The 26,223-nt window shown below is 48.6% G+C and overlaps 1 protein-coding gene across 4 annotated transcripts in view; it reads left to right on the top strand.

The window, feature by feature from the left end:
- Positions 1–1,844: 1,844 nt before the first annotated feature.
- PRRC2B (proline rich coiled-coil 2B) overlaps positions 1,845–26,223 on the top strand; it is a 105,368-nt gene continuing 80,989 nt past the window's right edge. For 3 of the 4 annotated variants that reach the window (XM_030919362.1, XM_030919363.1, XM_030919360.1), the window contains exon 1: positions 1,846–1,915. The gene's annotated coding sequence lies outside the window, so the exon portion shown is untranslated. Of the gene's footprint in view, positions 1,916–26,223 lie in introns of all 4 variants that reach the window. The other variant, XR_004053945.1, reaches the window with a different exon arrangement.

The following is a 26,223-nucleotide window of genomic DNA, read 5'->3' as shown; positions in this document are numbered from 1 at the left end:
CAGCCTCCCAAGTAGCTGGGATTACAGGCACCTACCACCATGCCCGGCTAATTTTTGTATTTTTAGTAGAGATAGGGTTTCACCATGTTGGTCAGGCTGGTCTCTAACTCCTGACCTCGTGATCCGCCCACCTTGACCTATCAAAGTGGTGGGATTAAAGGTGTGAGCCACTGTGCCAGCCTTACAGATGAAGAACCTGAGGCTCAGTTTATTTATTTAATTTATTTTTTATTTGTTTTTTGCCTTCTATCATTTTTGTTAGTTGCTGGGTTTTGAGCACTGGGCCGATTCTATGGCCATCCTGAAGATGGTCAAGGTACAAAATGGAAAATAAAAATTAGGACTACATCCTCCCTGTTTTGTAGAGATATAAAAATATTGAAGACATTGGCAGGGGAATAATGCAAATTTGATGATTTAAAAGAGAGTGGCCTGCACTATAATCCCAACACTTTGGGAGGCCGAGGTAGGCGGATCACTTTAGCCCAGGAGTTCCAGACCAACTTGGCCAACATGGTGAAACCCCATCTCTACTAAAAATACAAAAATTAGTCAGGCGTGGTGGCAGGTGTTTGTAATCCCAGCTACTCGGGAGGCTGAGGCAGGAGAATCGCTTGAATCTAGGAGTTGGAGGTTGCACTGAGCAGAGATTGCACCACTGCACTCCAGCCTGGGGGACAGAGAGAGACTCTATCAAAAAAAAAAAAAAAAAAGTTCTGGAGTTAGGCTGAAGTGGGTTAATTTTCCTTCTAGGTCCAGCTGTGTGGCTTTGGGCACATTCTCTCAGAGCCGCCTTTGTCTCACCTGTGAATTAGAACAGTATCTGCCCCTGGGTTAGGATTAAGTGAGACAAACCACGTGCTTTAGCATAGGGCATGGCCCACAGCTGGTGCTTAGTGTGTTAGTAACCGTGCCAGGAAGAGGGTGGGATGATTCGGGTGCCAGACCCTAGCATTTTTTTTTTTAATTTGCTTTTTGAAATTGCTTTTATAGTTGGTTAGGTGTCTAAAAAAGTAAGAACCCTCCTCCGCTCTCCCAACCTCAAACCACAGAGGTAACCAATACGGGAGTGCAGGCTCCCGTACCTTTTGTTTTGTAATCACACAAACATACAACACTCAAGAGGAGGGGCGTATTAGTTTTCATTTTGTAAAAATGGGACAAAGTACCCATATTGTGCAACAATCTTGCTTTTGAAATGAAAATAGTATTATTTCTGCTTCCTTTCCGTGCATATACAGTATACATATTTTAACAAAATCCGGGCTCAGTCTGTTCTGAGGCTCTGCAGTTTTGACGGGGGAGGGGGCGGAGATCCGGACTCGCTCCCCGGTCACTGCCCCCTCCATCCCTTCCCCCTCTTTCCGGGCGCTCTTCCCCCGGGCCCAGGCCGGACCCAGGCCATCCCCAGGCCCCTTCTCTCGGCTCCTGGCCCCTCCTCCAGGTCTCCTCCCGGAGCTCCGCTCTGCCCGGGTCAGCCTCGCTCTCTCCTGCCCCACCCGCCGTCCTCGAGTCTCCCCCCTTCCCAGCCCCCTCCCGCCGCTCCCTGCCCCTCCTCCCGGGTCCCCGCCCTCGCTCGGCCCCCGGGCCGATCCCAAGGCCGCCGCTCCCGGGAGGCGCGACAGGGGGCGCTGCGCGGGCCCCGGCTGCGGGCGGCGACGGGAGGAGGAGGCCGAGGAGGCGGGGGCGGCGGCAGGCGGGGGGGCGGGGAGCCGAGCGCGAGAGGGAGCGAGCGGCGAGACAGGCGCCGAGGCTCCAGCGCGCAGCGACGAGCGAGCCCGGGAGGAGGGAGGGAGCGAGGGAGCGAGCAGCCCGCGCCGCCGCCTCGCAATCCGCCGCCATCCCGCCGCCCCCGCGCCCGACCGCCGCCCGACCGCCATCGCCCGGCCCGGCCGCGCCCGCGGAACCAGACCAGGTGGGCCGGGGCCGGGGCCGGGGCCGGGGCGCGGGGGCGGCGGCGCTAAAATGGAGGCGGCGCGGCCCGGCCGGGCTTTGTCTCCGCGGCGGCCGCCGGGGGCCTTGCGGCGGCCCTGCCCGACCTTTGTCCGCGAGCGCGGCAGGGCTCGGCCCCCGCCGCCGCCGCTTTCTTCCCGCCGGGCGCGGGGCTGCGGGGCTGGGAGGCCGCGGGGCCTGGGGGCGGCGGGCCCGGGCGCGCTCGCCATTGTTGTGGCGGCGCCGCGCGGCCTCAGTCTCGGGCGGGGTCCGGGGGCCGCACGCCTCCCTCAGGGCTCGCCCGCCACCCTTGTGCCCCCGAGGCCGGGCCGGGCTGGGCTGCAGAGGCCGGAGGGGCCCCGGGCCCGCAGCCGGGTCTCGGGGTTCCGGGGCCAGCGTCCGTGCTCCCCGCCCCGCCCAGTTGACGGAGCAACGCGCCCGAGGCGGGATCCTGCGGGGTCGGGCCTTGGGCCCGGGGCGCTCGGCGGCGTTCGCGGGGCCGTTCCCAGCGCGGGGTGGGCCGGGCCCCGGCGGCGCTAAAGTTGGCGGCCGGGGGAGGGAGGCTAGCGACCGCCCAGTCTTGGTGTGAGTGCGGGAACCAGAGGGTTATTTTCGAAATGCTGAATGCTCCATGCTAAAAATGTTTAATAATAAACAGGATGTCGCCACTCGGGGCCTGCCAGATGGGTTTTTTTTTTTTTCTTCTCTTTTGCCTCCCTCCAACCCCCAAGAGAGAAATTCAGCCCTGTTGAAACTGTGGGTCTCTGAAGAGTGGATTTACCTACTTAAAAACTAAGAGGTGGATTTTTTGCCTCTTTTTCCCTTTTCTCCTCCTAAATATCGTGGGAGGTCGGAGCCCACCTTTAGGCAAGAATAGGTGTTTTCAGTGGTGAGCTTGAAGGAAGTGGGAGAAGGGGGGCTGGGCAGTGTGTCATTTGCTAAATGGCTTCCTGGGAGAAATCTTTAAATTAAATGCCTTTGGTTTACAGGACTGTTAAACTTTCCCTAAGATTTTTTTGTTTTCTTTAAGGTTTAGTGTGCATTTGATGTGGCTTTGTACAGTATCATCCAATTTGGCTTTTGTAACCATTCGTATGCGGTCTTAGCATGGTTTCTCCGAATCTCGCTGCAGCCATTTAGTCATGTCTGCACAGCGCTGTGGTGTAAGGTGGGACTGGGGAGGCCCAGGCATTGGGGTACAGATCCTACTTCTTTCTTCCCTAAACCTATCACTCTGGGGCTGTCTGAGGCTTTATCTGCATAAATCGGGGCGTGCACCTCCACCTGGCAGGTTTGGGCAACGGTGAAGGGCCTAGCAGAGGGCCTGACACAGTTAGTGGTTCCTCCTACGGTTGTTGGTATAACTGCTGTCAAGTCCTAAGACAGACATGGGCCCCTTGTGGTGCCACCCATAGAGAAACTGTGCCAATGGATGCCACAGGTGCTGGCCTAAGGCATGGACAATACAGAAGGAATTCGAGGCCCAAACATTAGTGGGCACTTCCTTATACAGTGCTGAGCCTCTAGAGTAGCATTTGGAGCTCTCTAAAGCTTAATAGACACGGAGTGTGTGGTAGTTGGTCAGTTTAAGGCAGGGTTAGAACAGTACGAGATGCTCAGGAAAAACAGACGCCCGAGGAATCCTGCCTTGTGAGGATAACTGCTTTCCTTGGGGATTGGCAAATAATCCTTTGAGAGTGAGTTTCTACTTGTTTGGACAAGTGTGTCTCTTGGAGCCTGAGCAGCTGAATTCTGGTCCTCACTGGTTACCTTTACAAAGCGAGTCTCTGAGCCTCAGATCTTGCATCTGTAAAATGGGAATAATTATGCCTACCTTGGGTATCTATTAGGGCTCTTGGGAGCGTCACGTAAGATTCACAGTGAATTGTTTCTCTCCATAGGAAGGTGATGAAATGTATGTTTTTGTTGGTTATCTGTTTTTCTGGTTCCTTTCTCCTTCTTTCCTTCCTCCCTTCCTCTCTCTCTCCCTCCCTTTCCCTTCCTTTCCCTTGCTTCCTTCTTTTTTCTTTTCTTTCTTTTTTTTGGAGACAGTATCACTCTGTCGCCCAAGCTGGAGTGCAGGGGTGTGATCTCAGCTCACTGCAACCTCCACCTCCTGGGTTCAAGTGATTCTCGTGCCTCAGCCTGTGGAGTAGCTGGGATTACAGGCATGCACCACCACACCCGGCCAATTTTTGTGTTTTTAATAGAGACGGGGTTTCGCCATGTTGGCCAGGCTAGTCTCAGACATCTGACCTCAGGTGATCTGCCTGCCTTGGTCTCCCAAAGTGCTGGGATTACAGGCCTGAGCTACGGCGCCCGGCCTCCTTTCTCTTAATGCTTATTTTTTTCCTCTTCTCTTGGTTGGTAGAACTGTGACCTCCCCACCCCAAATTATATGGCTGGCTAATGTTTTGCTGTGGTGACTATCACCCATCTTCCTGGAAGCACCAGAATGGCTTAGTATAGCTGGGGAGCTCAGCCAGATCTCGGTGTCTGCTGTTTGTTAGAGACTATGGAAGGACTAATGCTAAGAAGCGGGAGACAGACTGAACCCAGTGTTGGCCACAAGTGAGGACTGAGACCCAGGGTTGCCTCTTGGCTAAGCATGTTAACTGTTGGCTCTGCAGTGGTTCTGCATTTTAGTGGGGAATTTGTTTTGGTTCATTTTGGCTTTCCCGCAACCATCTTGTTGGTTTTTTGGTAAAATGTGGCACCCCCTCCAGACGTAGCTGTGGGACTGAGATGTTTTAGCAGGATCCTGTCATCCTTTGATTTTTCCTTGCTTCCTGCCTCTTGGCCCTTCCTTTTTGTCTGACTTCACTCAGGCCCAGTCTGGCTCTAGACTGTTGGCTGGTTAGTTAGGCCAGGAGACTTCTCCCACGAGCTTCTGCATACCTGTGAATTTTGGTTTTTGGTGGCCCCCTGATGCTGACTGCATGCCCTTGCCTTAGCCCCTAAGCCCACTGTGGGGGCGTCCCATCTTGTGCAGTGCCCTTGGCCCTCTCCAGCCTCCACTGGGCCCAAATAGGTAAAAAGAAAGCCTGAGGAAGGAAGAGGCAGGAAGCCTCGGGAGAGTGGAATTTCAGGAATGGCAAGTCAGAACTGGTTCCAGCATGGGTCGGGTTGCCTTGTGCTTGGCTGAGGGATTTTTGTTGTGCTTTTTTTTTTTTTTTTTTTTTTGCCTGTTCACCACTCCTACCCTCTTTTGAATTTCAGTTCTGTTTTTTATCCTGAAGGATTATTTTATTGTACTTTTGAGGGTGTTTTTTTTTTTTTTTTTTTTTTTTTTTTTTTTTTTTTTTTTTTGCCTTGCACAAAGTACTGACTCATGTTGCTAATGGCTGTGGCTGTATGCTGGTTATATGTCTCATTATCCTACCGCTTAAGATCATTTCTGTGTTGCTTTCTATTTCAAACTAGAATAGGCCAGGTGGGTCAATTCATGTATTTCTAAATTCAATAATGAGGTTTCCCTACTGTGAAATCTTGTCATGGGCAGACAGGTACTAAATAGGGCCTATCTATACTAGATTTTAAAACAATGCATTTCTCACCAAAATCCAAAATTGCCAGCAGACCTTGGGCTTCGTGCTCCAAATGTTGTAATTTTGGTTTTAAATAAATTTCATGTAAGGAGGCAGGGCTAACTAGACTGTCTTCTTTTCAGATCATAACTTGATCTCTTTTTAAGATTATTTCTGGGACTTGTACAGTCTCAGGAAACTTGAGTCTGTCATTGGGACAAAGAAATACAGGCACTGGCTGTGGTGTTGGAGATGGGAGCGACATGGGATATCGTGAGCTTTGTCTCTGGTGAAATATAATTGTTTATCATTAGCTTTTAGATTTAAAAGGTGCAATTCAGACTGGACCTCCTCACCTGGGAGCTGGCAGACCTGGGCCTTGCCACTGGCGATATCACTGTTTATACCTATGGGTGGCACGTGGGAAATCTCTTTTGTGCTGGGAGGGAGGTTTGCCTTAGTGACTTGAGCCCGAAGTTGTGGTTGAGCTTTGTTCTCAGCTGTACGTATTGGTTTCCCGTGTGACCTGGGAAACATCCTTCGTCGGAGCTGAAGTGCACCTCTGAGGTGCTGGCAGCACTGGTTTGTGGAGCATTGCATGTAGCAGGAGTAGCTGGCAGAACAAAGCCTATCTCAAGTTGCTGGCGGTCTTTCACATCTTGTACAGGACTTCCTTCCGTTCTTACCTCTGCAGCCAGTTGTGTGGCTTCCATCTGGACCCTCTTCCTCCTTGCCAAGATAACCATCAACCTTTTTCTCTGTGGGGCTGCAGAAGCAGTATTTATTGCATTTTTAATTCACTTCTAAGGCAGTAGATACTCCTTGAGCACCTATAATTTGCCAGGCATTGTACAAGGCCCTTTAAATACATTTTTCTTGTGGTGGGGCGAGGTGCTCATGCGTGTAATCCCAGTACTCAGGGAGGCCAAAGCGGCTGGTCAGGTCTGGCCAGGCTGGCCCCAGGTCAGTCAGCTTGTAAGTGGTAGAACCTGGGCTTGAAGGCAGCTGACCCCAAAGCAAGGCTTCCAGTGTGGGGTGCTGCACTATGCCTGCAAGGGAAAGCTCCTCTCCACCAGGAAGAGGGGGAATGGCATTCCCAACTCTCCCAGCCAGCTCTCTCTGAATTCCAGCTAACAATAACCCTCCCCAAGAGCCAGAGCAGCGTAATTCCAAACTGCACCTCCTCTTGCCAGAGCACAAATCCCTACACTGGGGTGTGCCAGAGCACACCCCTGGAATCCCTGACCCCGTGGAACCCCTGACCTCAGGTGATCCACCTGCCTTGACCTCCCAAAGTGCTGGGATTACAGGCGTGAGCCACTGTGCTTGGTCTAATTTTTGTATTATTATTCTTATTATTTTTGAGATAGAGTCTCGTTCTGTCTCCCAGGCTGGAGTGCAGTGGCATGATCTCGGCTCACTGTACCTCTGCCTCCCAGGTTCAAGCGATTCTCCTGCCTCAGCCTCCTGAAGAGCTGGGATTACAGGTCCAGCTAATTTTTTGTATTTTTAGTAGAAACGGAGTTTCACCATGTTGGCCAGGCTGGTCTCGAACTCAGAGCTCCAGCGATTTGCCTGCCTCAGCTTCCCAGAGTGCTGGAATTACAGGCATGTATAATCCCACGGTGGCAATGGTGAGCCACCTTGCCCTGCCCACCATTTTACTTTCCTTCTGTGAAACTGAATACCCAAGTAAGTGAGATCATCCAATATTTGTCATTTTGCGTCTGGCTTATTTTTAGCATAGTATTTCCAAGGTTCATCCATGTTGTAGCATGTGTCAGAACTAACTTCCTTCTTAAGGCAGAATAATATTCTCCTACTTGCATGTATTTACCAGATTTTATGTATTCATCCAGCGATGGGCAGCCGCCTGTAGATAGTTTTGTTTTCATGTATTGAATGGTCCTTTCCCCCGGTGGAGTGAGTGAATGCATCCTGAAGCAGAATTCTGTTGTTTCCCATTCATCACTGTGTGCCAGGTGTCTGAGAAGGGGGGGTCTCATAGGAGCCCACCCAGAAACCAAGCTCACCTCAGTCTGGGTGTGGGGCGGTCAGGGGAAGGCATTCTGGAAAATGTAGCTGACTTGAAATAAGCACCTATTGAAAATAGTGTGCTGAGTCCTGGAACATTAAAAGTGTGTCCCTATGTGGAAATCAGAAATGTATGGGTCGCAGAAGAGAGCTTGTGGGTCAGCCTGCTTTCCAGAGTGCCGAAGCCCTTTCAATGGTGGACATTATGCAAGCGTTCTCGTATGGCCAGTGGCCAGCAGGGAGGAGGGCAGAGAATGACTGTGGCTCCGGGAAGCTCGCATCAACTTCCCGACACACTTCAGGATCATCTCTTTGTATAGAACCATGGGATGGACTGCTGCAGGACCTACTGGAAAAAGGAGGTCATCTCCAGCACTCTTTCCATGGGTCCTTTGTGTCTTGCAGAACTTTTTTCAGCAGGTGTTGTTTACATATGGTTCAGAGCTTAAAGAACAGCTCTGTTCCAGGCCAGGGCAGAAAGCACAGGCTTGTCTGGGAGGGGCATCATCACTCCTGCCTGCCTGCCCAATCGACCTGTCAGTGGACTGAATGGGCCAAGTGTTCAGAAATCCTTGGGGAGAGGATAGTGTCCTGAATCATAATGTGGAATTTTCTGGGTTTTTTTATTTGATAAAGCATTAATTACAAAAGTATACTTTTTTTTTTTTTTGAGATGGAGTCTTGCTCTGTTGCCCAGGCTGGAGTGCAGTGGCACGATCTCAGCTCACTGCAGCCTCCACCTCCTGGGTTCAAGCAATTCCTCTGCCTCAGCCTCCTGAGTAGCTGGCACTACAGGTGCATCCCGCCATGCTCGGCTAATTTTTTTTTTTTTTTTTTTTTTTTGTATTTTAGTAGAGATGGGGTTTCACCGTGCTGCCCAGGCTGGTCACGAGCTCTTGAGCCCAGGCAGTCCATCCACCTTGGCCTCCAAAAATGCCGGGATTACAGGTGTGAGCCACTGCGCCTGGCCCATACTTTTTTTTTTTTTTTTTTTTTGAGACGTTGTCTTACTCTGTCGCCCGGGCTGGAGTGCAGTGGCTGGATCTCAGCTCACGACAAGCTCCGCCTTCCGGGTTTACGCCATTCTCCTGCCTCAGCCTCCGGAGTAGCTGGGACTACAGGCGCCCGCCACCTCGCCCGGCTAGTTTTTTGTATTTTTTAGTAGAGACGGGGTTTCACCGCATTAGCCAGGATGGTCTCGATCTCCTGACCTCGTGATCCGCCCGTCTCGGCCTCCCCAAGTGCTGGGATTACAGGCTTGAGCCACCGCGCCCGGCCTGCTTTTTTTTTAAAAAAAGAATTTTTTTGTTTTGTTTTGTTTTTTTTTTTTTTTTTTGAGTCGGAGTCTCGCTCTGTCGCCCAGGCAGGAGTGCAGTGGCATGATCTTGGCTCACTGCAAGCTCAGCCTCCCAGGTTCACGCCATTCTCCTGCCTCAGCCTCCCGAGTAGCTGGGACCACTGGGGTCGCCACCACGTCTGGCTAATTTTTTGTATTTTTAGTAGAGACGAGGTTTCACCATGTTAGCCAGGATGGTCTTGATATCCTGACCTCGTGATTTGCCCGCCTCGGCCTCCCAAAGTGCTGGGATTACAGGCGTAAGCCATGGCGCCCGGCCTAAGAAAAGAAATTAAAAGCCAGGTGCTTGAAGAGAAATGAAAGCTTCTCCTCAACGTCCCAGGCAGTAACCATTATTGATAAATTTGCTTTGTTTATCCTTCTAGGTTCAATGCACATATAAATAATGGCCTCATGTAGGGAAGTTTTTTAATAAACAAATGGGATATACTGTATCGTATTGCAATTTGGCATTGTCAAAATATCACAGTCATTTTTCCATATATATTTTTAAGCATAACTTATTTTCTCTTATTTTTATTTTCAATAATACTTTTTTTTTTTCCTTCCTTAGGGATGTGGGAGTGGGTCTCGCTATGTTGATCAGGCCTGTCTTGAACTCCTGGCCTCCAGCTGTCTTCCCATCTTGGCCTCCGAAATTGCTAGGATTACAGGTGTAAGCCTCCACACCCGGCCATTTTTCCATATTAATGGGAACAGACCTGCCACACTAAATGTTTTAAAATGTTAGATTTTTAAAAAATATACAGGTGTGTAAAGAAGAAAAAATCATTTGTAATTTTTTTTTTTTTTTTTTTTTTTGAGATGGAGTCTCTCTCTGTCGCCCAGGCTGGAGTGCAGTGGCCAGATCTCAGCTCACTGCAAGCTCCGTCCCCCGGGTTTACGCCGTTCTCCTGCCTCAGCCTCCCGAGTAGCTGGGACTACAGGCGCCCGCCACCTCGCCCGGCTAGTTTTTTGTATTTTTTAGTAGAGACGGTGTTTCACCGTATTAGCCAGGATGGTCTCCATCTCCTGACCTCGTGATCCGCCCGTCTCGGCCTCCCAAAGTGCTGGGATTACAGGCTTGAGCCACCGCGCCCGGCCTGTAATCTGATGGTTTAGATATTCCCAGTTGCCTTTTTTTTTGGGGGGGGCGGTGGTTATGAAGTTTTGCTCGTCGCCGAGGCTGGAGGGCAGTGGTGTGATCTCGGCTCTCTGCAGCCTCCGCCTACTGGGTTCGAGCAATTCTCCTGCCTCAGCCTACCTAGTAGCTGGGATTACAGGCGTCTGCCACCATGCCTAGTTGATTTTTTTGTATTTTTAATAGAGACGAGGTTTCCCTGTGTTGGCCAGGGTGATCTCGAACTCGACCTCAGGCGAGCCACCTGCCTCAGCCTCCCAAGGTGCTGGGATTACAGGCGTGAGCCACTGCAGCCGACCCCCAGTTGAACCACTCTCTGGAGAGTTCGACGTATTTTCCTCTCTGAATCTATTATGAATGCGTTGGTTGGCTGGGTTCAGTAATAAATATGTGAGGCCTGTCATTTCAAAAAAAAAGAAAATTCAAGTTGCTCAGGGAGGTATAAAGGCTCTTCCCCACTCTCTCTGAAAAGAAACTACTGTGAGAAAGTTCTTGGGATTCCTCCCAGAAAAAACCTACATTATCCGCATGCACGTTTGTATTCTTCAAGCATGCTGCTGCCCTTTCACGTGATAAAATGTCTTGTCGTGCTCCCTGACAGCCACGCAGATGGATTATGTCGTCTCTTTCAGCAATTGCAGTGAATATTTTGTGGGTGTACTTGATTTAACCTGTCTCCTACTGGTGGACATTTGGGCTATTTGTAGTTTTGGAATATGACACAATTTTGGTAAAACTACCAGATTTGTTTTCAAAAACATACAATTTGTCTGTAAGCATATAAGTGTGAGTGTGTGGTTCGCAGAGTGGACTCTTCAACTCAATAGCTTTTTGGTAATAATTGTCAAATTTCTCTTCAGAAAACTTTGTATCAATTTATATGTGTGAGTATATGTTTCTGGACTATGGGCTTTTCTAAATGAACAGGCTATTTGGATTGTTTTGGGTGTGCACATTTTCCAATCAGAAGCTACTGTTTGTGGCTTTCTGTGGTCAGCACAGGGTCTGATGTTCGGGTGAGCTGGGGCAGGCAGTGATCAGACACAGCAGCTCCGTTCACAGTGCAGAAGCGGCCACTGGAGGAGTTGCTCTGGGTGTCTTGTTAGGTGAAGGCCACTGTGGGAACTAGAAGGAGGCGATAGACGCAGGCAGCCAGATCTAAGGTTGATTTTCTGTATCAACTGAAATGATGGTCCTTGCTGCCTGTTTTCTTCCAACTGTTATACACTGGAGCCTGGTGCATAAAATTCAGAGACGGCATCCATTTTAAGTTTTCTCATAGCACCGTGTTTCACAGCCCTTGGTGGTTTTGTCGCTGTTAATGTTCATCGCTGTTGGCGCTTTTGCAGCTTCTGATGGTGGCTGTTGTGCACGTCTCACTTCTCGACTCAACCTCTTGGCGTGCCACCCCTCCTGCCCCCGACTTGGGTTTAGTTCTTCCAGGAGATCACACCAGTGGTTGAAGTGACTGCAGAAATGAAGCGCTGGAATGCCTGGGTGGTGGTGGTTCATCAGGCTAGGCTGGCGGGGATTTGTGCTCTGGCAAGAGGAGGTGCAATTTGGAATTACGCTGCTCTGGCTCTTGGAGGGGGGGTGATTGTTAGCTGGAATTCAGAGAGAGCTGACGGGGAGAGTTGGGAATGCCATTCCCCCTCTTCCTGGTGGAGAGTAGCTCCCCCTTGCAGGCACAGTGCAGCACCCCACACTGGAAGCCTTGCTTTGGGGTCAGCTGCCTTCAAGTCCAGGTTCTACCACTTACAAGCTGGCTGACCTGGGGCCAGCTTTTAAATCTTTTTGAATCTCCATTCTCTTCCTCTGCAAAATGTGATAGTAACACCTTCATAGGACCTGGGAAGGGATTCAGAGGGTCGTGTGCTACAGAGTTGATAGGGTACCTGGCACAAGGCAGCAGTCTCTCCATAGACTGCAGCTATTAATGGTTCCTGGATTCAGCCCTCCCCGGGGGCCTCAGGGTTTGGAGCAGGCAGGCTTTTGTACACTTGGGGCTTGTTTGTTACCTAGGTGTTGGGGTTTCTAATTGTGTGCTCAGCACTGTGCTACATGCTGAATATTTGGACCCATAGCGCATTGCCCTCACCTCCTGGAGCTCAGTCACCTTAACTAGCAAGGGCCTCCCATCGGCAGGTGCATCGGGGCTCTTCCGTCCATCTCTCCACATTGAACACCACTGCGGATGTCTGTTCCCACGAACAAGGGCGTTTGATAGCTGGCAGCTGCCCTGTGTCTAGTCTGTTCTGTTGTGTTCTTGGAGAGTTTCAGGTAAATGTCTTGGAAGGAATGAAGGTAGGCATGTTAAGGCAATTTGTGGGTTCCAGCTGCAAGGGAGACTGCTGCTTGGCCAGCAACAGCCCTGACTTGACCTCGGGCTGACAGGAGTGTTCCTTTTAGCCACTTAGACCTACCTGCTGTGAGGTCTTGAACAAATCATCTCTTTTGCTCCTTTAAGTCTCAGTTTTCTTATCTGCCAAGTGGTTATGGAACCTGTCCCATAGCATTGCTGCAAAGAGTGGCATAATTTCTGGGATGCAGTTAGTGCAGTGTAGGAAACCTAGTCAACTTGGAACAGTATATAGTGTTTATACTATGTTGCTCAGTTCACTGAGATCTTAAAAACAATGTAACAGTTACAATACAGGGGTGTAACAGTTACAATACAGGGGTGCAATAGTTACAATACAGGCTTGCTACAAACATCAAGCTCCAGAAGTGCACAGAGTAGAAAGTGAAAGTCGTTCCTTTTTCCCTGCTGTTTCTTTTTAATATCAACAGAGGACTGCTGTCTTAAACAATTGTTTTTAACTAAGGGAACTGTTTTAACTGTGCATATGAATTCTAAACCTAAAGTGACCACTGGAAGGTGGGACGTGTGACTGTTTATAGGTAGACCTTAGTATAAGCAAAGACATCTCATATGTGTCTCCTTAGTTTGGTCACTTCAGCTTTTTAAGGGGAGAAAAGGCCATTGTGATTCTTTGCACACCCTGGATAAATCATAGTGTTGTATTAGTAAAGTTCAGCAGCGGCATAGACTTGGTTTAATTAACAAGTGCTGCTTCCAGAGATCCCACAGCTTTACAATTTGCTGTTGATATGGTTGGAGGGTGGGGGAAGGGGAAAGGTGGGCATGCCCTTAGGGTAATGGGGCAGTGCAGTCTGATTTTTTAGGAGCTTTGGGGGAGATGGTGGGTGGGGGAGGAGAGTTGTGAGTATAGGGTTTTGGGTGGGGTGAGGGGTCTATGGGTAAGATGTTGATAACGTGTGTAGTTTATTTGCAGTGAGGGCGCATGCTCCCCTTTCCCACCATTCGGAAGTCGCAGCTTGGCATATCTGGGAATGCCCTTGGAGTAGTAATCCCCGGCCCTTGTTTTGGGTCTGCCATTTCTTCCTTTGTTACTTTAGAACTGGCTTCGTCAGCAATTGTCCTGGGTTTCCTCTAGTGTCTGAGGCTTGGAGGAGAAATCATGCACGGCTTCTGGGGTCCAGTCCTTTGGCCTTTGCTGGAGATTATTTATACCAACCCAGCCCTTTTAGCTCCCACTTCAGTATTTTTGGATTTATTTATTTTCATCAAAGAGGAAGTGCCTTTGTGGCGGCTGAGTTGATGAATCGTCTCTATAGCAGCAAACACCCGAGGGCGTGTGCCCTAGCTCTGAGAGGCTGTGGTAGAGTGAGGAGGGCGCCGTGTGACCCTGGTTCTCAATTCACCTCTCAGCCTCTGTTCCCTTATCTGCAAATAGGGGGTGATAGTAAGGACAGCCACCTCAGTGGTGGTTAGGAGGTTGCTCTCCACAGCTGTAATGTTTATTCAGGCAGCCCGATGGAGTATTTCCTCACGGGGTAATGGGAGGCTTTGCATCCAGGTTGGAATGGTTGCTAAGGAGTCCTTCTGTGCTTCTGGTGATAGTCATTGGTGGCCCTAATCCACGTCCTCCAGCTGAACTGTGGGAATGCCACAGCTGGAGGGGGTGGGAGGAAGAGGATGGGTGGTTGTGAGTAGGCTGTGTTCTCTGCCTGTCTGGGCATTTGCTGCCGAAGGGTGTCTGACTCCCATGTAATTTACCTAATGAGAGGTCTCGGGCCTTGCTGGTTACTCTGTGTGGGGTTACAGCTTTCAACTCTTTTCTTTGTGTGGACGCAAACGAAAAATGTGCTTTGCAGAGATGCCAGGTTGTAAAGAAATATTGGCCCTAGCATGTAAAGATACATGTACTGGAGTATTGGTTGTGGCATTATTTGTGGTGGGACATGTCCAGTTGGACATTTCCATAGGGCAATGGGTAAATAAAATGCGATGCCACTGTGTAGTGGAATGCTGTGTAGGCATTAAAAAGAATGAGGTCGGCCAGGCACGGTGGCTCAAGCCTGTAATCCCAGCACTTTGGGAGGCCGAGACGGGCAGATCATGAGGTCAGGAGATCGAGACCATCCTGGCTAACACGGTGAAACCCCGTCTCTACTAAAAATACAAAAACTAGCCGGGCAAGGTGGCGGCACCTGTAGTCCCAGCTATTCGGGAGGCTGAGCCAGGAGACTGGCGTAAACCCGGGAGGCGGAGCTTGCAGTGAGCTGAGATCCGGCCACTGCACCCCAGTCCGGGCGACAGAGCAAGACTCCGCCTCAAAAAAAAAAAAAAAAAAAAAAAATGAGGTCGATCACTATGTGTATTTTTATCTTTTAATTTTTAAGTCCGAACTAAACAGAACTATGTATATTTTTAGAAAGATGACCACTATATAGAAAGAGAAGAACCCAGGTTGAACAATGCAGTAGCTTCCTGCATTTGTAGAGAAGACCATGACTGCTTGTATGAATGTGTATAAGCCTAGGCTGTCCACCAGTTTGTTAACACTGTTTACCTTTTGAGTTGTTTTCTCGGGCACATTAGTATCTTGTTTTTTTGAGACAGAGTTTTACTCTTGTTGCCTAGGCTGGAGGGCAATGGTATGATCCCGGCTCACTGCAACCTCAGCCTCCTGGGTTCAAGCGGTTCTCCTGCCTCAGCCTCCAGAGTAGCTGGGATTACAGGCATGTGCCACCACACCTGGCTAATTTTGTGTTTGTAGTAGAGACAAGGTTTCTCTATGTTGGTCAGGCTGGTCTTGAATTCCCAACCTCAGGTGATGCGCACGCCTCGGCCTCCCGAAGTGCTGGGATTACAGGCATGAGTCACTACGCTCAGCCACTTTTTTTTTTTTTTTTCCCTCGGATGGAGGTTTGCTCTTGTCGCCCAGGTTGGAGTGCAATGGCACGATCTTGGCTCGCTGCAACCTCCGCCTTCTGAGTTCAAGCGATTCTCCTGCCTCAGCCTCCCAAGTAACTGAGATTACAGGCATGTGCCACCACACCGGGCTAATTTTGTATTTTTAGTAGAGATGGGGGGGTTTCTTCATGTTGCTCAGGCTGGTTTCGAACTCCCGACCTCAGGTGATCTGCCCATCTCGACCTCCCAAAGTGCCAGGATTATAGATGTGAGCCACTGTGCCCTGGCCACATTAGTATCTTTTGAAATTGTCTTACTGAATGTGTATTAGTAACATGTATTGATGACGAAGATAATAACAAAGGTAACTTGCATGCCTTTCAGTACAGTGAAGCATGTGGGGGCTGGGCCGGGCTGGGGCAACTGCTTTGTTGGTGGCTCTTTTCCTGGTGCCAGATCAAACCTACTGTGAGACAAGAGCTGCTCCAGGCTTCGTATTCCACGCAGACCCATCCACTGTGCCCTGGCTCCTGGTATTGGGCCTCAGTAGTTCCTGTGAATTTAACTAGTTCAATCGTCTGTCCCTGTTGATGTGTCAGTGGCCCTCAGAAACTGCTTTGTTGATCTGGTTAGAAGGAACAATCCAATACAAATGCTGTCTCCGATGTACCTTCTTTAGTAAATCAGATTGTACAATAAAGAACACAGATTTTGGTTCTATTTTCAGAGTGCTTCTCATTTGTTAATTCATTATTTGGAGGTGAAAAAGGAAGGAGTAACTGAAAGAAGGCCATGTATTTCATGTACGTGAAATTTGCCAGGTCCTTGTTAAATTTTGACACCAGAGAGGGAGGCCTTTGTATAGCACATCTGTCCAACTGTTCATCACTCACTGTGTATTGAAATCATCTTCTTCCCCGCCCCCCCTTGCTAAATTAACCGCATTTTTGAAAGGGGAGGTAGGCAGGAACTTGTGGACTGCAGGTGGGCCGAGTCCTCTTCAGGCTTCAACCCAGGCCCGCCTGCCTGTGAGGTAGATGAGGAGGGGCTCCAGATAGACCCTGTGGGTGAGGAACCCAGAGCTGGTGCAGACTCTGGGGGCGTGGGATGCTGTATTCGAGTAAAGATACCAGTGCTAGCGCCAGCTCACACCCCACCGCAGGCCAGGCCTGCACTTCACATTCACCTCAGGTCCCCAGGGGCGCTGGCAGGGCCAGGGAGTGCTGTGGGCAGGTGGGGCCATTCTCTGGGGCCCATCACATGGGCCTCCCAATCATGGCAGCAGGCGTCGTTCTTCAGTGTGCGACACTGCCCAAGTAAATCTGGGTGTCCAATCACCCTGGGTTTAGGTTCAGGTTTTTTAGACTCACTAACTGGATGATCGTGACCTTGGGCTAGTTATTTAACCTTGTGGAGCCTTCATGTCTGTAAAATGAAAGTACTAATACCCTTCTCTGAGTGGTTTATCTATTTTGTTTTTTGTTTCAAGGAACTAATTTTATTCATTTTTTTTTTTTTTTTCCTTGTGGACCTCACCTGACTGAAGGAGCTCTGTTCTTAAATGCAGTTTTTTTTTTTTTTTTTTTTTTTTTTTTTTTTTTTTTTTTGAGGCAGAGTCTCACTCTGTCGCCGGGGCTGGAGTGCAGTGGCCGGATCTCAGCTCACTGCAAGCTCCGCCTCCCGGGTTTACGCCATTCTCCTGCCTCAGCCTCCCGAGTAGCTGGGACTACAGGCGCCCACCACTTCGCCCGGCTAGTTTTTTTGTATTTTTAGTAGAGACGGGGTTTCACCGTGTTAGCCAGGATGGTCTCTATCTCCTGACCTCGTGATCCGCCCGTCTCGGCCTCCCAAAGTGCTGGGATTACAGGCTTGAGCCACCTCGCCCGGCCTTTTTTTTTTTTTTTTTTGAGACGGAGTCTCACTCTGTCGCCGGGGCTGGAGTGCAGTGGCCGGATCTCAGCTCACTGCAAGCTCCGCCTCCCAGGTTTACGCCATTCTCCTGCCTCATCCTCCCGAGTAGCTGGGACTACAGGTGCCCGCCACCTCGCCCAGCTAGGTTTTTGTATTTTTTAGTAGAGACGGGGTTTCACCGGTTTAGCCAGGATGGTCTCGATCTCCTGACCTTGTGATCCGTCCGTCTCGGCCTCCCAAAGTGCTGGGATTACAGGCTTGAGCCACTGCGCCTGGCCTTTTTTTCTGATTTCTTAACTTGGATGCTTAATTTATATTTCTTTTTTTTGTTGTTGTTAGGAATTTGGTTTTTAGGATATTTCCTCTGAGTACAAATTTAATTTGCTTTGAAAGTTTCTTATGGCCTGTAATCCCAGCAGTCTGGGAGGCCAAGGCAGGCGGATCACCTAAGATGAAGAGTTCAAGACCAGCCTGGCCAACATGGTGAAACCCCATCTCTGTTAAAAATAAAAAAAATTAGCCGAGTTTGGTGGCACGCACCTGTAATCCCAGCTACTTGGGAGGCTGAGCCAGGAGAATTGCCTGAACCCGGGAGGTAGAGGTTGCAGTGAACTGAGATTGCGCCACTGCACTCCAAGCCTGGGTGATAGAGCAAGACTCTGTCTTGGGGTGGGGGGAGGGGGAAAGAAAGTTTTGTTATGTAGTGTTCTGTTTTTCATGTGTACTATTTTCTAGGTATTTTGCAGGTGTGGTTTTGAATTCCACTTAGATTCAAAAGTTTTTTAGTAGAGAGTATTAGGTTTTCCACCTGTTAGGGTTATTCTTATTTCTGCTTTCATCATGTCTTGTTTTATTGCACTGTTGTCAGTTTTACTTTACAGAATTTGGGATTTTTCTTTTCTTTTTTCGTTTCTCTTCAGACAGGGTCTTGTTCTGTCACCCAGGGTGGAGTGCAGTGGCACAGTCACAGCTAACTGCAGCCCCAAACTCCTGGACTCAAGGGAGTCTCCCAGGTAGCTGCGATCCAGGCATGTGCCACCACACCCAGCTAATTAAAAAAATATATTTTTTTTCTGTAGAGATGGCATCTTGCTATGTTGCCCAGATTGATCTCAAACTCCTCACCTCAAGCGATCCTCTCCCACTTTGGACTCTCAGAGCGTGGGGATTACAGGTGTGAGCCACTGTACCTGGCCTGGATTTTTCTTAAAGTCTAATATAGTCTCTTTTAGAACACGTTTGCTTATCTACATTGACCGTCTCTATCTTGATGGGCTTGATCTACCAAGGTGGACAAGCTTCTGTTTTTTCTATTGTTTGTAGTTTCATTGTGGGTGGTCCCCTTGGCCCTTTTAAAACTACCCTGCTCTGCTTCTTGCTCTTTTGTGTCTGTCTCCTTTGATTCAACAGTTTTTTTTTTTGAGACAGAGTCTCGCTCTGTCACCCAGGCTGGAGTGCAGTGGTAGTAGAGACTAAAAAATACCGCGTTAGCCAGGATGGTCTCGATCTCCTGACTTCGTGATCCGCCCGCCTCGGCCTCCCAAAGTGCTGGGATTACAGGCTTGAGCCATCACGCCTGGCCGATTCAACAGTTTTTTTTGTGCCTTTCATCTGTATAGTTGTGTATGTTTGTTTGTTCTTATTGTAGAATGGTTTTTGGTTATGTGGATATAATATTTATCCATGTGACAGACTGAGCTCATTTCCATAGTTCTTCCAAACAGTGCTGCCACTGGCTTGGCCTTCAGAGCTTGTGTGTGCGTGCATGTACACGCTGTTGGGTACATACCTAGGTATGGAGTTACTGGGTCATGGGTGGGCATATGGTTGCTGCATGGGCAGCTGCCAGCTCTCAGTGATGGCACCAGGTGCACGAGGGTCATCCTTGCTCTGCTGGCGCTGTACAGATGTTGCTTCTTTGCAAATTAACCTCTAGATGCCATGTAATTCTAGTGAAAATCCCAGCAGCTTTTCTTTTGTTTTAGCTGTTTATTTCAGAAATTGATAAACTCATTCTGAAATTTATATGAAAATGCAAAACGGCCAAGAATAATCAAAGCATTCTCTCTCTCTTTTTTTTTTTTTTTATTTGAGAAGGAGTTTTGCTGTTGCTCAGGCTGCAGTGCAGTGCGACGATTATAGGTCACTGCAGCCTAAAACTCCTGGGCTCAGGAGATCCTCCAGCCCCAGCCTCTGGAGGAGCTGGGATTATAGGTGTAAAAAGTAAAGTAGAAGTTTCATTTTAAAGATTTTCCTCTTCATCTGATTAGGAATAAATAGTAACTTCTTTTAGAAGCAAAATTTATTTAACGACCTGTGCTAACATTCTTAAATATCTGCTAGCTATAATAAATAAATTAATGTACTTTATACTCTTAGCTCCTACAATTTAGCCTAAATATTTGCCCTGGCATGCTTATACTGGTCCAAGCAAGCATTAGGTCATAGCCTGTTCTTTTTCCTTATTTGAAGGTGTTTTTACCTTTCTTAGCATTCCACAAGTTACTTCCTTCTTCCTTTGTTCTCCTCTGCCTTTGCGTCTTTTATCAAGTTCTAAGTTGCTAGCCAATCAGGACAAATACAGAATATGAAGTCCCTTTCCAGCCAATGGAAACTGAAAACAGCAGTAGGGTGGACGCGTCAGGTTATAAATGACCTTGTCTCCTTTTTCAGTGTACTCTGTCTCCTTTGTTCGGTGGCAAAACTGCTGGCAAATGTGCCCTTTCTGCAGAAAGTATAAAAATGGCCTTGCTGAGGAAATTTACGTTCAAGTGCCATTTCTTTACAGCACCGGGGAACAAGCATTTCAAACATAGGCATGCACCAACACACCCAGCTAATTTTTAGTGGAGATGTGCTCTCACTGTGTTGCCCAGGCTAGTCTCAAACTCCTGGCTTCAAAAGATCCTCCTGCCTTGGCCTCCCAGTGTGCTGGGTTAAGGTGTGAGCCACCTCACCTGACTAATCAAAGCATTCTCTTTTTTTTGAGACAGAGTTTTGCTCTTGTTGCCCAGGATGGAGTGCAGTGGCGTGATCTCGGCTCACTGCAACCTCCGCCTCCCGGGTTCAAGCGATTCTTTGGCCTCAGCCTCCCGAGTACCTGAGACTACAGGCGCCCACCACCAAGCTGAGCTAATTTTTGTATTTTTAGTAGAAACGGGGTTTCACCATGTTGAGCAGGATGGTCTCAATCTCCTGACCTCGTGATCAACCCGCCTTGGCCTCCCAGAGTGCTGGGATTACAGGCATAAGCCACCGCTCCTGGCCTTAATCAAAGCATTCTTGAAGAAAAACAAAGCTGAAGGACGTATCCTATCAAATATCCAGACTTTATAAAAGCTACAGTGATTAAGACAGTGCGGTGTTGCCAAAAAGATAGACAAATAGGCTGATTGGATGGAACAGTCTTGAAACAAACTGCACGTCAATAGTCAATTTATGACACATGACAAAGAGAAAAGATGGCCTTTTCAGAAAAAGTACTGGGAGAACTGAACTCTCCATAAGGGAAAAAAATGAAACTTTTATCACAAATTATATTCAGAAATCAGTGTTAGGTAGATCATAGATGTAAACATAAAAGATAATAAAGCTTCTAGAATAAAACATAGAATATCTTCATGGTTTTGGAAAAATCGGAGGCTGGGCGCGGTGGCTCAAGCCTGTAATCCCAGCACTTTGGGAGGCCGAGACGGGTGGATCACGAGGTCAGGAGATCGAGACCATCCTGGCTAACACGGTGAAACCCCGTCTCTACTAAAAAATACAAAAAAACTAGCCGGACGAGGTGGCGGGCGCCTGTAGTCCCAGCTACCCGGGAGGCCGAGGCAGGAGAATGGCGTGAACCCGGGAGGCGGAGCTTGCAGTGAACTGAGATCCGGCCACTGCACTCCAGCCTGGGCGACAGAGCGAGACTCCGTCTCAAAAAAAAAAAGAAAAAAAGAAAAAGAGGTGGAAAAATTGGACACAGAAAGCAGTAACCAAAGTAGAAAAATTTGATATATTAAAGTTTGTATCTTTTGCTTTTTACATTGCTCCAAGAAAATGCAGTCTATACTAATTTCTAATTGCCTGGAAATGGTAGATAATCCATCCTGTTTGTTCCTCCAGAAGCCTCTATCCTGCTCTTAGCTCTTACCAGGACTGTTGCTCCTCTGGCCCATGGTTGAGCTGCTGCTTCTTTTTTTTTTTTTTTTTTGGAGATGGAGTCTCTGCTGTGTCGCCCAGGCCAAAGTGTAGTGGCCTGATCTTGGCTCCCTGCAGCCTCCACCTCCCAGGTTCAAGTGATCTTCTGCCTCAGCCTCCCAAGTAGGTGGGACTACAGGCACCTGCCACCACGCCCGGCTGATTTTTGTGTTTTTAGTAGCAATGGGGTTTCACCATATTGGCCAGGCTGGTTTCAAACTATTGACCTCAGGTGATCCACCCGCCTTGTCCTCCAAAGTGCTGGGATTATAAGCGTGAGCCACCGTGCCTGGCTGCCATCTTGGGCTTTTGTTGGTCGTCATCCTGGGACTTGTTTTTGTCTCTCCACATGTGGTCCTCCTGGGTCCTGTGTGTATTGGTTGGATAATTTGGACATAATGACAGCAACTATCTTTTTTTTTTTTTTTTTTTTTTTTTGAGTCAGAGCCTCTCTCTGTTGCCCATGCTGGAGTACAGTGGCACTGTCTTGGCTCACTGTAACCTCTGCCTCCTGGGTTCAAGTGATTCTTCTGTTTTCAGCGTCCTGAGTAGCTGGGACTACAGGTGTGCACTACCATGCCCAGCTAATTTTGTGTTTTTAGTAGAGACGGGGTTTCACCATGTTGGTCAGGCTGGTCTTGAGCTGCTGACCTCAGGTGATCCACCCGCCTCAGCCTCCCAAAGTGCTGGGATTTTCACGCCCGGCCAACCGGAACTATCTTAATAAGAACTATGCATTGACTGAAGTAATTGCAAGTCTGGAAGTAGACAGGTTTGGGATTATTTGGGTGCACCCATTCTGAACCAGTCCTTAGAACCAAGGCTGGGCTTCTCTTAGGCCAGGTCCCCCTCCCCTGGGGCTGGGGCTGGGGCTGGGGCTGGGGCTGGGTCAGCCTCCCTCAGGCACCATCAGGAAGGAGGAAGGGAGAATTAACTGCTGGGGAGGCAGACAGGAATGCTCCCAGTGACGTTGCCTGTCCCTGGGTTTGCTCTCTTGTAAAAATCCTGTTTTGAGTCCTTGTGTAAGTCTGAGAAAGTCTTTTTCTGTCCCTACTCTTGACTTGGTCAGCTGAGTATTGGATTCTAGATTGAAAGTCATTTCCCAGAGAGGATGGTGGTGATGCTGAGAAGTCTCCATCATGGTTGCTGCTGAGAAGTCTCCATCATGGTTGCTCCCGAGAACTCATTGCCATTCTGATTGTTCCTCCCTGGGAACTTTTTTGGAAGAGGGATGACTTTTAGAAGCTTTTTGGTTCTCAAACTGTATCCCTAACATTCTGAGATTTCACATCGTACTCTGAGTTCTTTTTATATGCATTGTTCCAAGCACTTGGTGGGCCTTTAAAGTCTTGACTACTTGGCTACTTCAACTCTGGGAATTATTTTTGGCATTTTTTACTTGATAATCTCTTCCTCTCCTTCCCCACCCCACCCCCATGTTTCTGGAACTCCTAGTTAAATCTGGACTCCTGGGTTAATCCTTTGATTTGGGGGGTAGGATGTGACTGGCATTTATCCCTTCGCTAATTTTCTGAGATTTGCTTGGCTTGCTCTCCCACCTCTTCTTTTTGTTTTGTTTTGTTTTTGTTTTTGTTTGAGGTGGTGTCTTGCTCTGTTGCCCAGGCTGGAGTGCAGTGGCGCGATCTCGGCTCACTGTAACCTCTGCCTCCTGGGTTCAAGTGATTCTTCTGTCTCAGCCTCCTGAGTAGCTGGGGTTACAGATGTGTGCCACCACGCCTGGCTAATTTTTGTATTTTTAGTAGGGATGGGGTTTCACTGTATTGGCCAGGCTGGTCTCTAACCACTGACTTCATGATCCACCCACCTCGGCCTCCCAAAGTGTTGGGATTACAGGCGTGAGCCACTGCGCCTGGCCCCTTCCACCTCTTCTAATTGGACTATTTTACTTTAGAATAGTTTAGATGTACATAAAAGTTGGAGTTCCCATATGGCCTACTCCCAGTTTGCCCCCATTATAAACATCTTTCTTTAGTACGGTATATTTGTCGCAACTAATGAACCAGTATTGGTATATTATTATCAACTAAAGTTTACCCTTTATTCAGACGTTCTTAGATTGTACCCAGTTCTTTTTTTTTTTTTTTTTTTTTTTCTTTGAGACGGAGTCTCGCTCTGTCGCCCAGGCTGGAGTGCAGTGGCCGGATCTCAGCTCATTGCAAGCTCCGCCTCCCGGGTTTACGCCATTCTCCTGCCTCAGCCTCCCGAGTAGCTGGGACTACCGGCGCCCGCCACCTCGCCCGGCTAGTTTTTGTATTTTTAGTAGAGACGGGGTTTCACCGTGTTAGCCAGGATGGTCTCGATCTCCTGACCTCGTGATCCGCCCGTCTCGGCCTCCCAAAGTGCTGGGATTACAGGCTTGAGCCACCGCGCCCGGCGTACCCAGTTCTTTTTTTTTGTTCCAGGACACCACATTAAATTTAATCATGTCCCCGTAGTTTCCACTAGATTGTGACAATTAAGTTTTTGATGAGCATGACAGTTTTGAGGTGTACCGATCAGATATTTGGTAGAATGTTCCTCGATTGGGATTTGTCGGATGCTTTCTTCATGATTATCCTCAGGTTGCGGGGTTTGGGCTATCACATGCTTAATTCTAACTAGGGTGATTCTTGTTTCCTACTTACCCTTTAAGGGGGAAAAAAAAAAACACATGTTTATTTCATGGGTGTGGTATCTTCTCTTGATTTTCAGAGGATATTAATTTTATAATACATATTTTTAATCTTTGATCTCCGACACTATGTTTCTTCTGTTATTTTGTCTACTTATCTGGTGTCTGTCTTTTAGTTGGTCATCTCTCAGATACCTGTGGTCTCAGGCACACAACTGATTGGAAATTGGGTGGACTCTTCAGTGTGGGTGCCTGGATGGGAGGCTGGCCTTTTCATTTCTTGAGTCCCGTATTGGTGTATATAGGTTTTCTTTCTCTGGGGCTGGTTTTTCAAGAGAAGACTCCCTTGTCTTTGCCTGGGGAGTGGAGGGTGGTGTGGTGTTTGTCTGCTGCCCTCCTGTGAGGAGCAGCAGAAGTGGGGGGCCTGAGGCTTCCGAGGTTTGCCACTCAGGTTCTCTCCGCTTTTTTTGGGGGTCTCCTTTCCCCACCCCTTCCCCCTCTGACCTGGTGTTCTCAAGTCGAGACTTCTCTTGTTTAATGTATCCAGTGGGGGAGGGAAGGGGCTGTGGGTGTCTAGCTGTTGCACTTGCAGCCTTCAACCAGTCCCCCCACATCTGAGTTCCCACCTTCCCCTTTCATGCAAGGTGCCTGCTGCCTCCTAGGACCTCCTGAGCCTTCCGTTATCCTGGGTGAAGGGAGATTTTCCCCTCTGCAGTCCTTATGTTGTGGCATCTTTCAGTCTGTTAAATCTGTTCATACTTGTGCCCACTCTTTGCCAAAACTGTCCCTATTGTTTGGGTTCCCCGTTTTCATTTTTGGGTGTTTTGGAAGGATGAGCTGTACAAGCCCTCAGTCTTTCTGCCATGTTTAACCAGAAGCCCCCTGTATTCTAAATAGTGTGTCTGTGAGTTGGATGGAATTGAATTAAGGGCCATCTGTGGGATGTGTGTGTGTGGAGATGTGTGCACAGCCCTCTTTATGTACACGGTTGTGGGAGTACTTTTGTCTGAGCACCACTCGGCTGTCTTTTTGTGTCAGAACCTCAAGAGCTGCCATTTGGTGTGGTGGCTGCAGAGCATGGTGAGGCCCAGAGGTAAGGCTGGTTTTGATGTCTGGTCATTGGCACAACCTTCTTACACATATGGAGGGTGAACTTCTCTGTCCTTGTGTCCAGACGCCTTGAGAAGGGGAGCCCAAAGCCCTGAAGGCAGAGAGTTCAGCCAGCTGCAGGGGGTGATGGCGTAACCACCACTATCTGCTGAATTCCTCTGTGCCAAGGAGCATTGCATCAGGGTGTTGGTGGCACACCTGGGGATCATCATCTCTTCCTTCTAAAGCAGCTTTCTGTCCCCACTTTGTCACTGAGAAAACAGGAAGTTCAGGAGGTGATATTTGGCCCTTGGCCCCCTCTTCCTTCTGGAAGCTTGTGTGTAGAGAAAACTGCTGCTGCCTGCAAAGGGGGTTCATCCTCTGTAGGGAGTGTTTGCCCCAGAGTGTTTACCTAGAGGTTAGATGGGAGTTTAGATTCAGCATTGGTTATGATCTGGCGGGTGATAGAACCAATCTTGGTTTTTTTACCCCCTGGTGTTTTTTTCCATGAGTCTTTGTGAGGACACAGGGTTTAGGAAGGTGGGGAGGAGTGCTTTCTCCTGGGCTGAAGGAAGTCACTTGCTGCCAGAGACAGGCCAGCCTGATTTGTCCTCTTCTCTTGCGCCCAGATTCCAGCTTGCTCCAGGTGACGTCATTCCTACAGGGGAAAGGCTTTGGGTGTAAACAATGGCGCTGCCGGGCAAGCCAGGGACAGCTGCAGCTGGTTGGGATTTGGCCTTCCTCCTCCGTGTGCTTGTGCTCAGCTCAGCCTTCCTGCCATCCTGAGTTTTCTTTAAAATTATTTTCATAGTTTTAAAAGACAAATAGCAAATCTGTTTGGAATTAATACACAGTGTTTTATGCCCCTTACTGCTGGATTCTTTTGAAATAGGAAGTCAAAACACAATAGAACACGGGCAGGAGGCAGATGATTAGTATTGCAGCGTGACAGCACCCGGAATTTAGGTGGCTCGTGCTGGTGAAGAGAGATCCAGGGATCTAATCTGGGAGCTGGTTTAGGGATGATACTTCTGTAATTTTTTAAAGCTTTACAGTTTTTCTGTATCAAGTGTATATTCCTTTTGTTACTAAAAATTGTGATGGAAAAAGAAATCAGCAGAACTGGGATTATCCACTTCCGTAAGGCCATCTATTGTAACATCAGAGGGTGACTGCAGTGAATAGCTATGTTTATTACCCCAAAGTGGGAAGCCT

The sequence above is a fragment of the Rhinopithecus roxellana genome, chromosome 16 (assembly GCF_007565055.1).
Source record: "Rhinopithecus roxellana isolate Shanxi Qingling chromosome 16, ASM756505v1, whole genome shotgun sequence".
Classification (NCBI taxonomy): domain Eukaryota; kingdom Metazoa; phylum Chordata; class Mammalia; order Primates; family Cercopithecidae; genus Rhinopithecus; species Rhinopithecus roxellana.
This window is presented reverse-complemented; position numbering and strand designations above follow the sequence as displayed.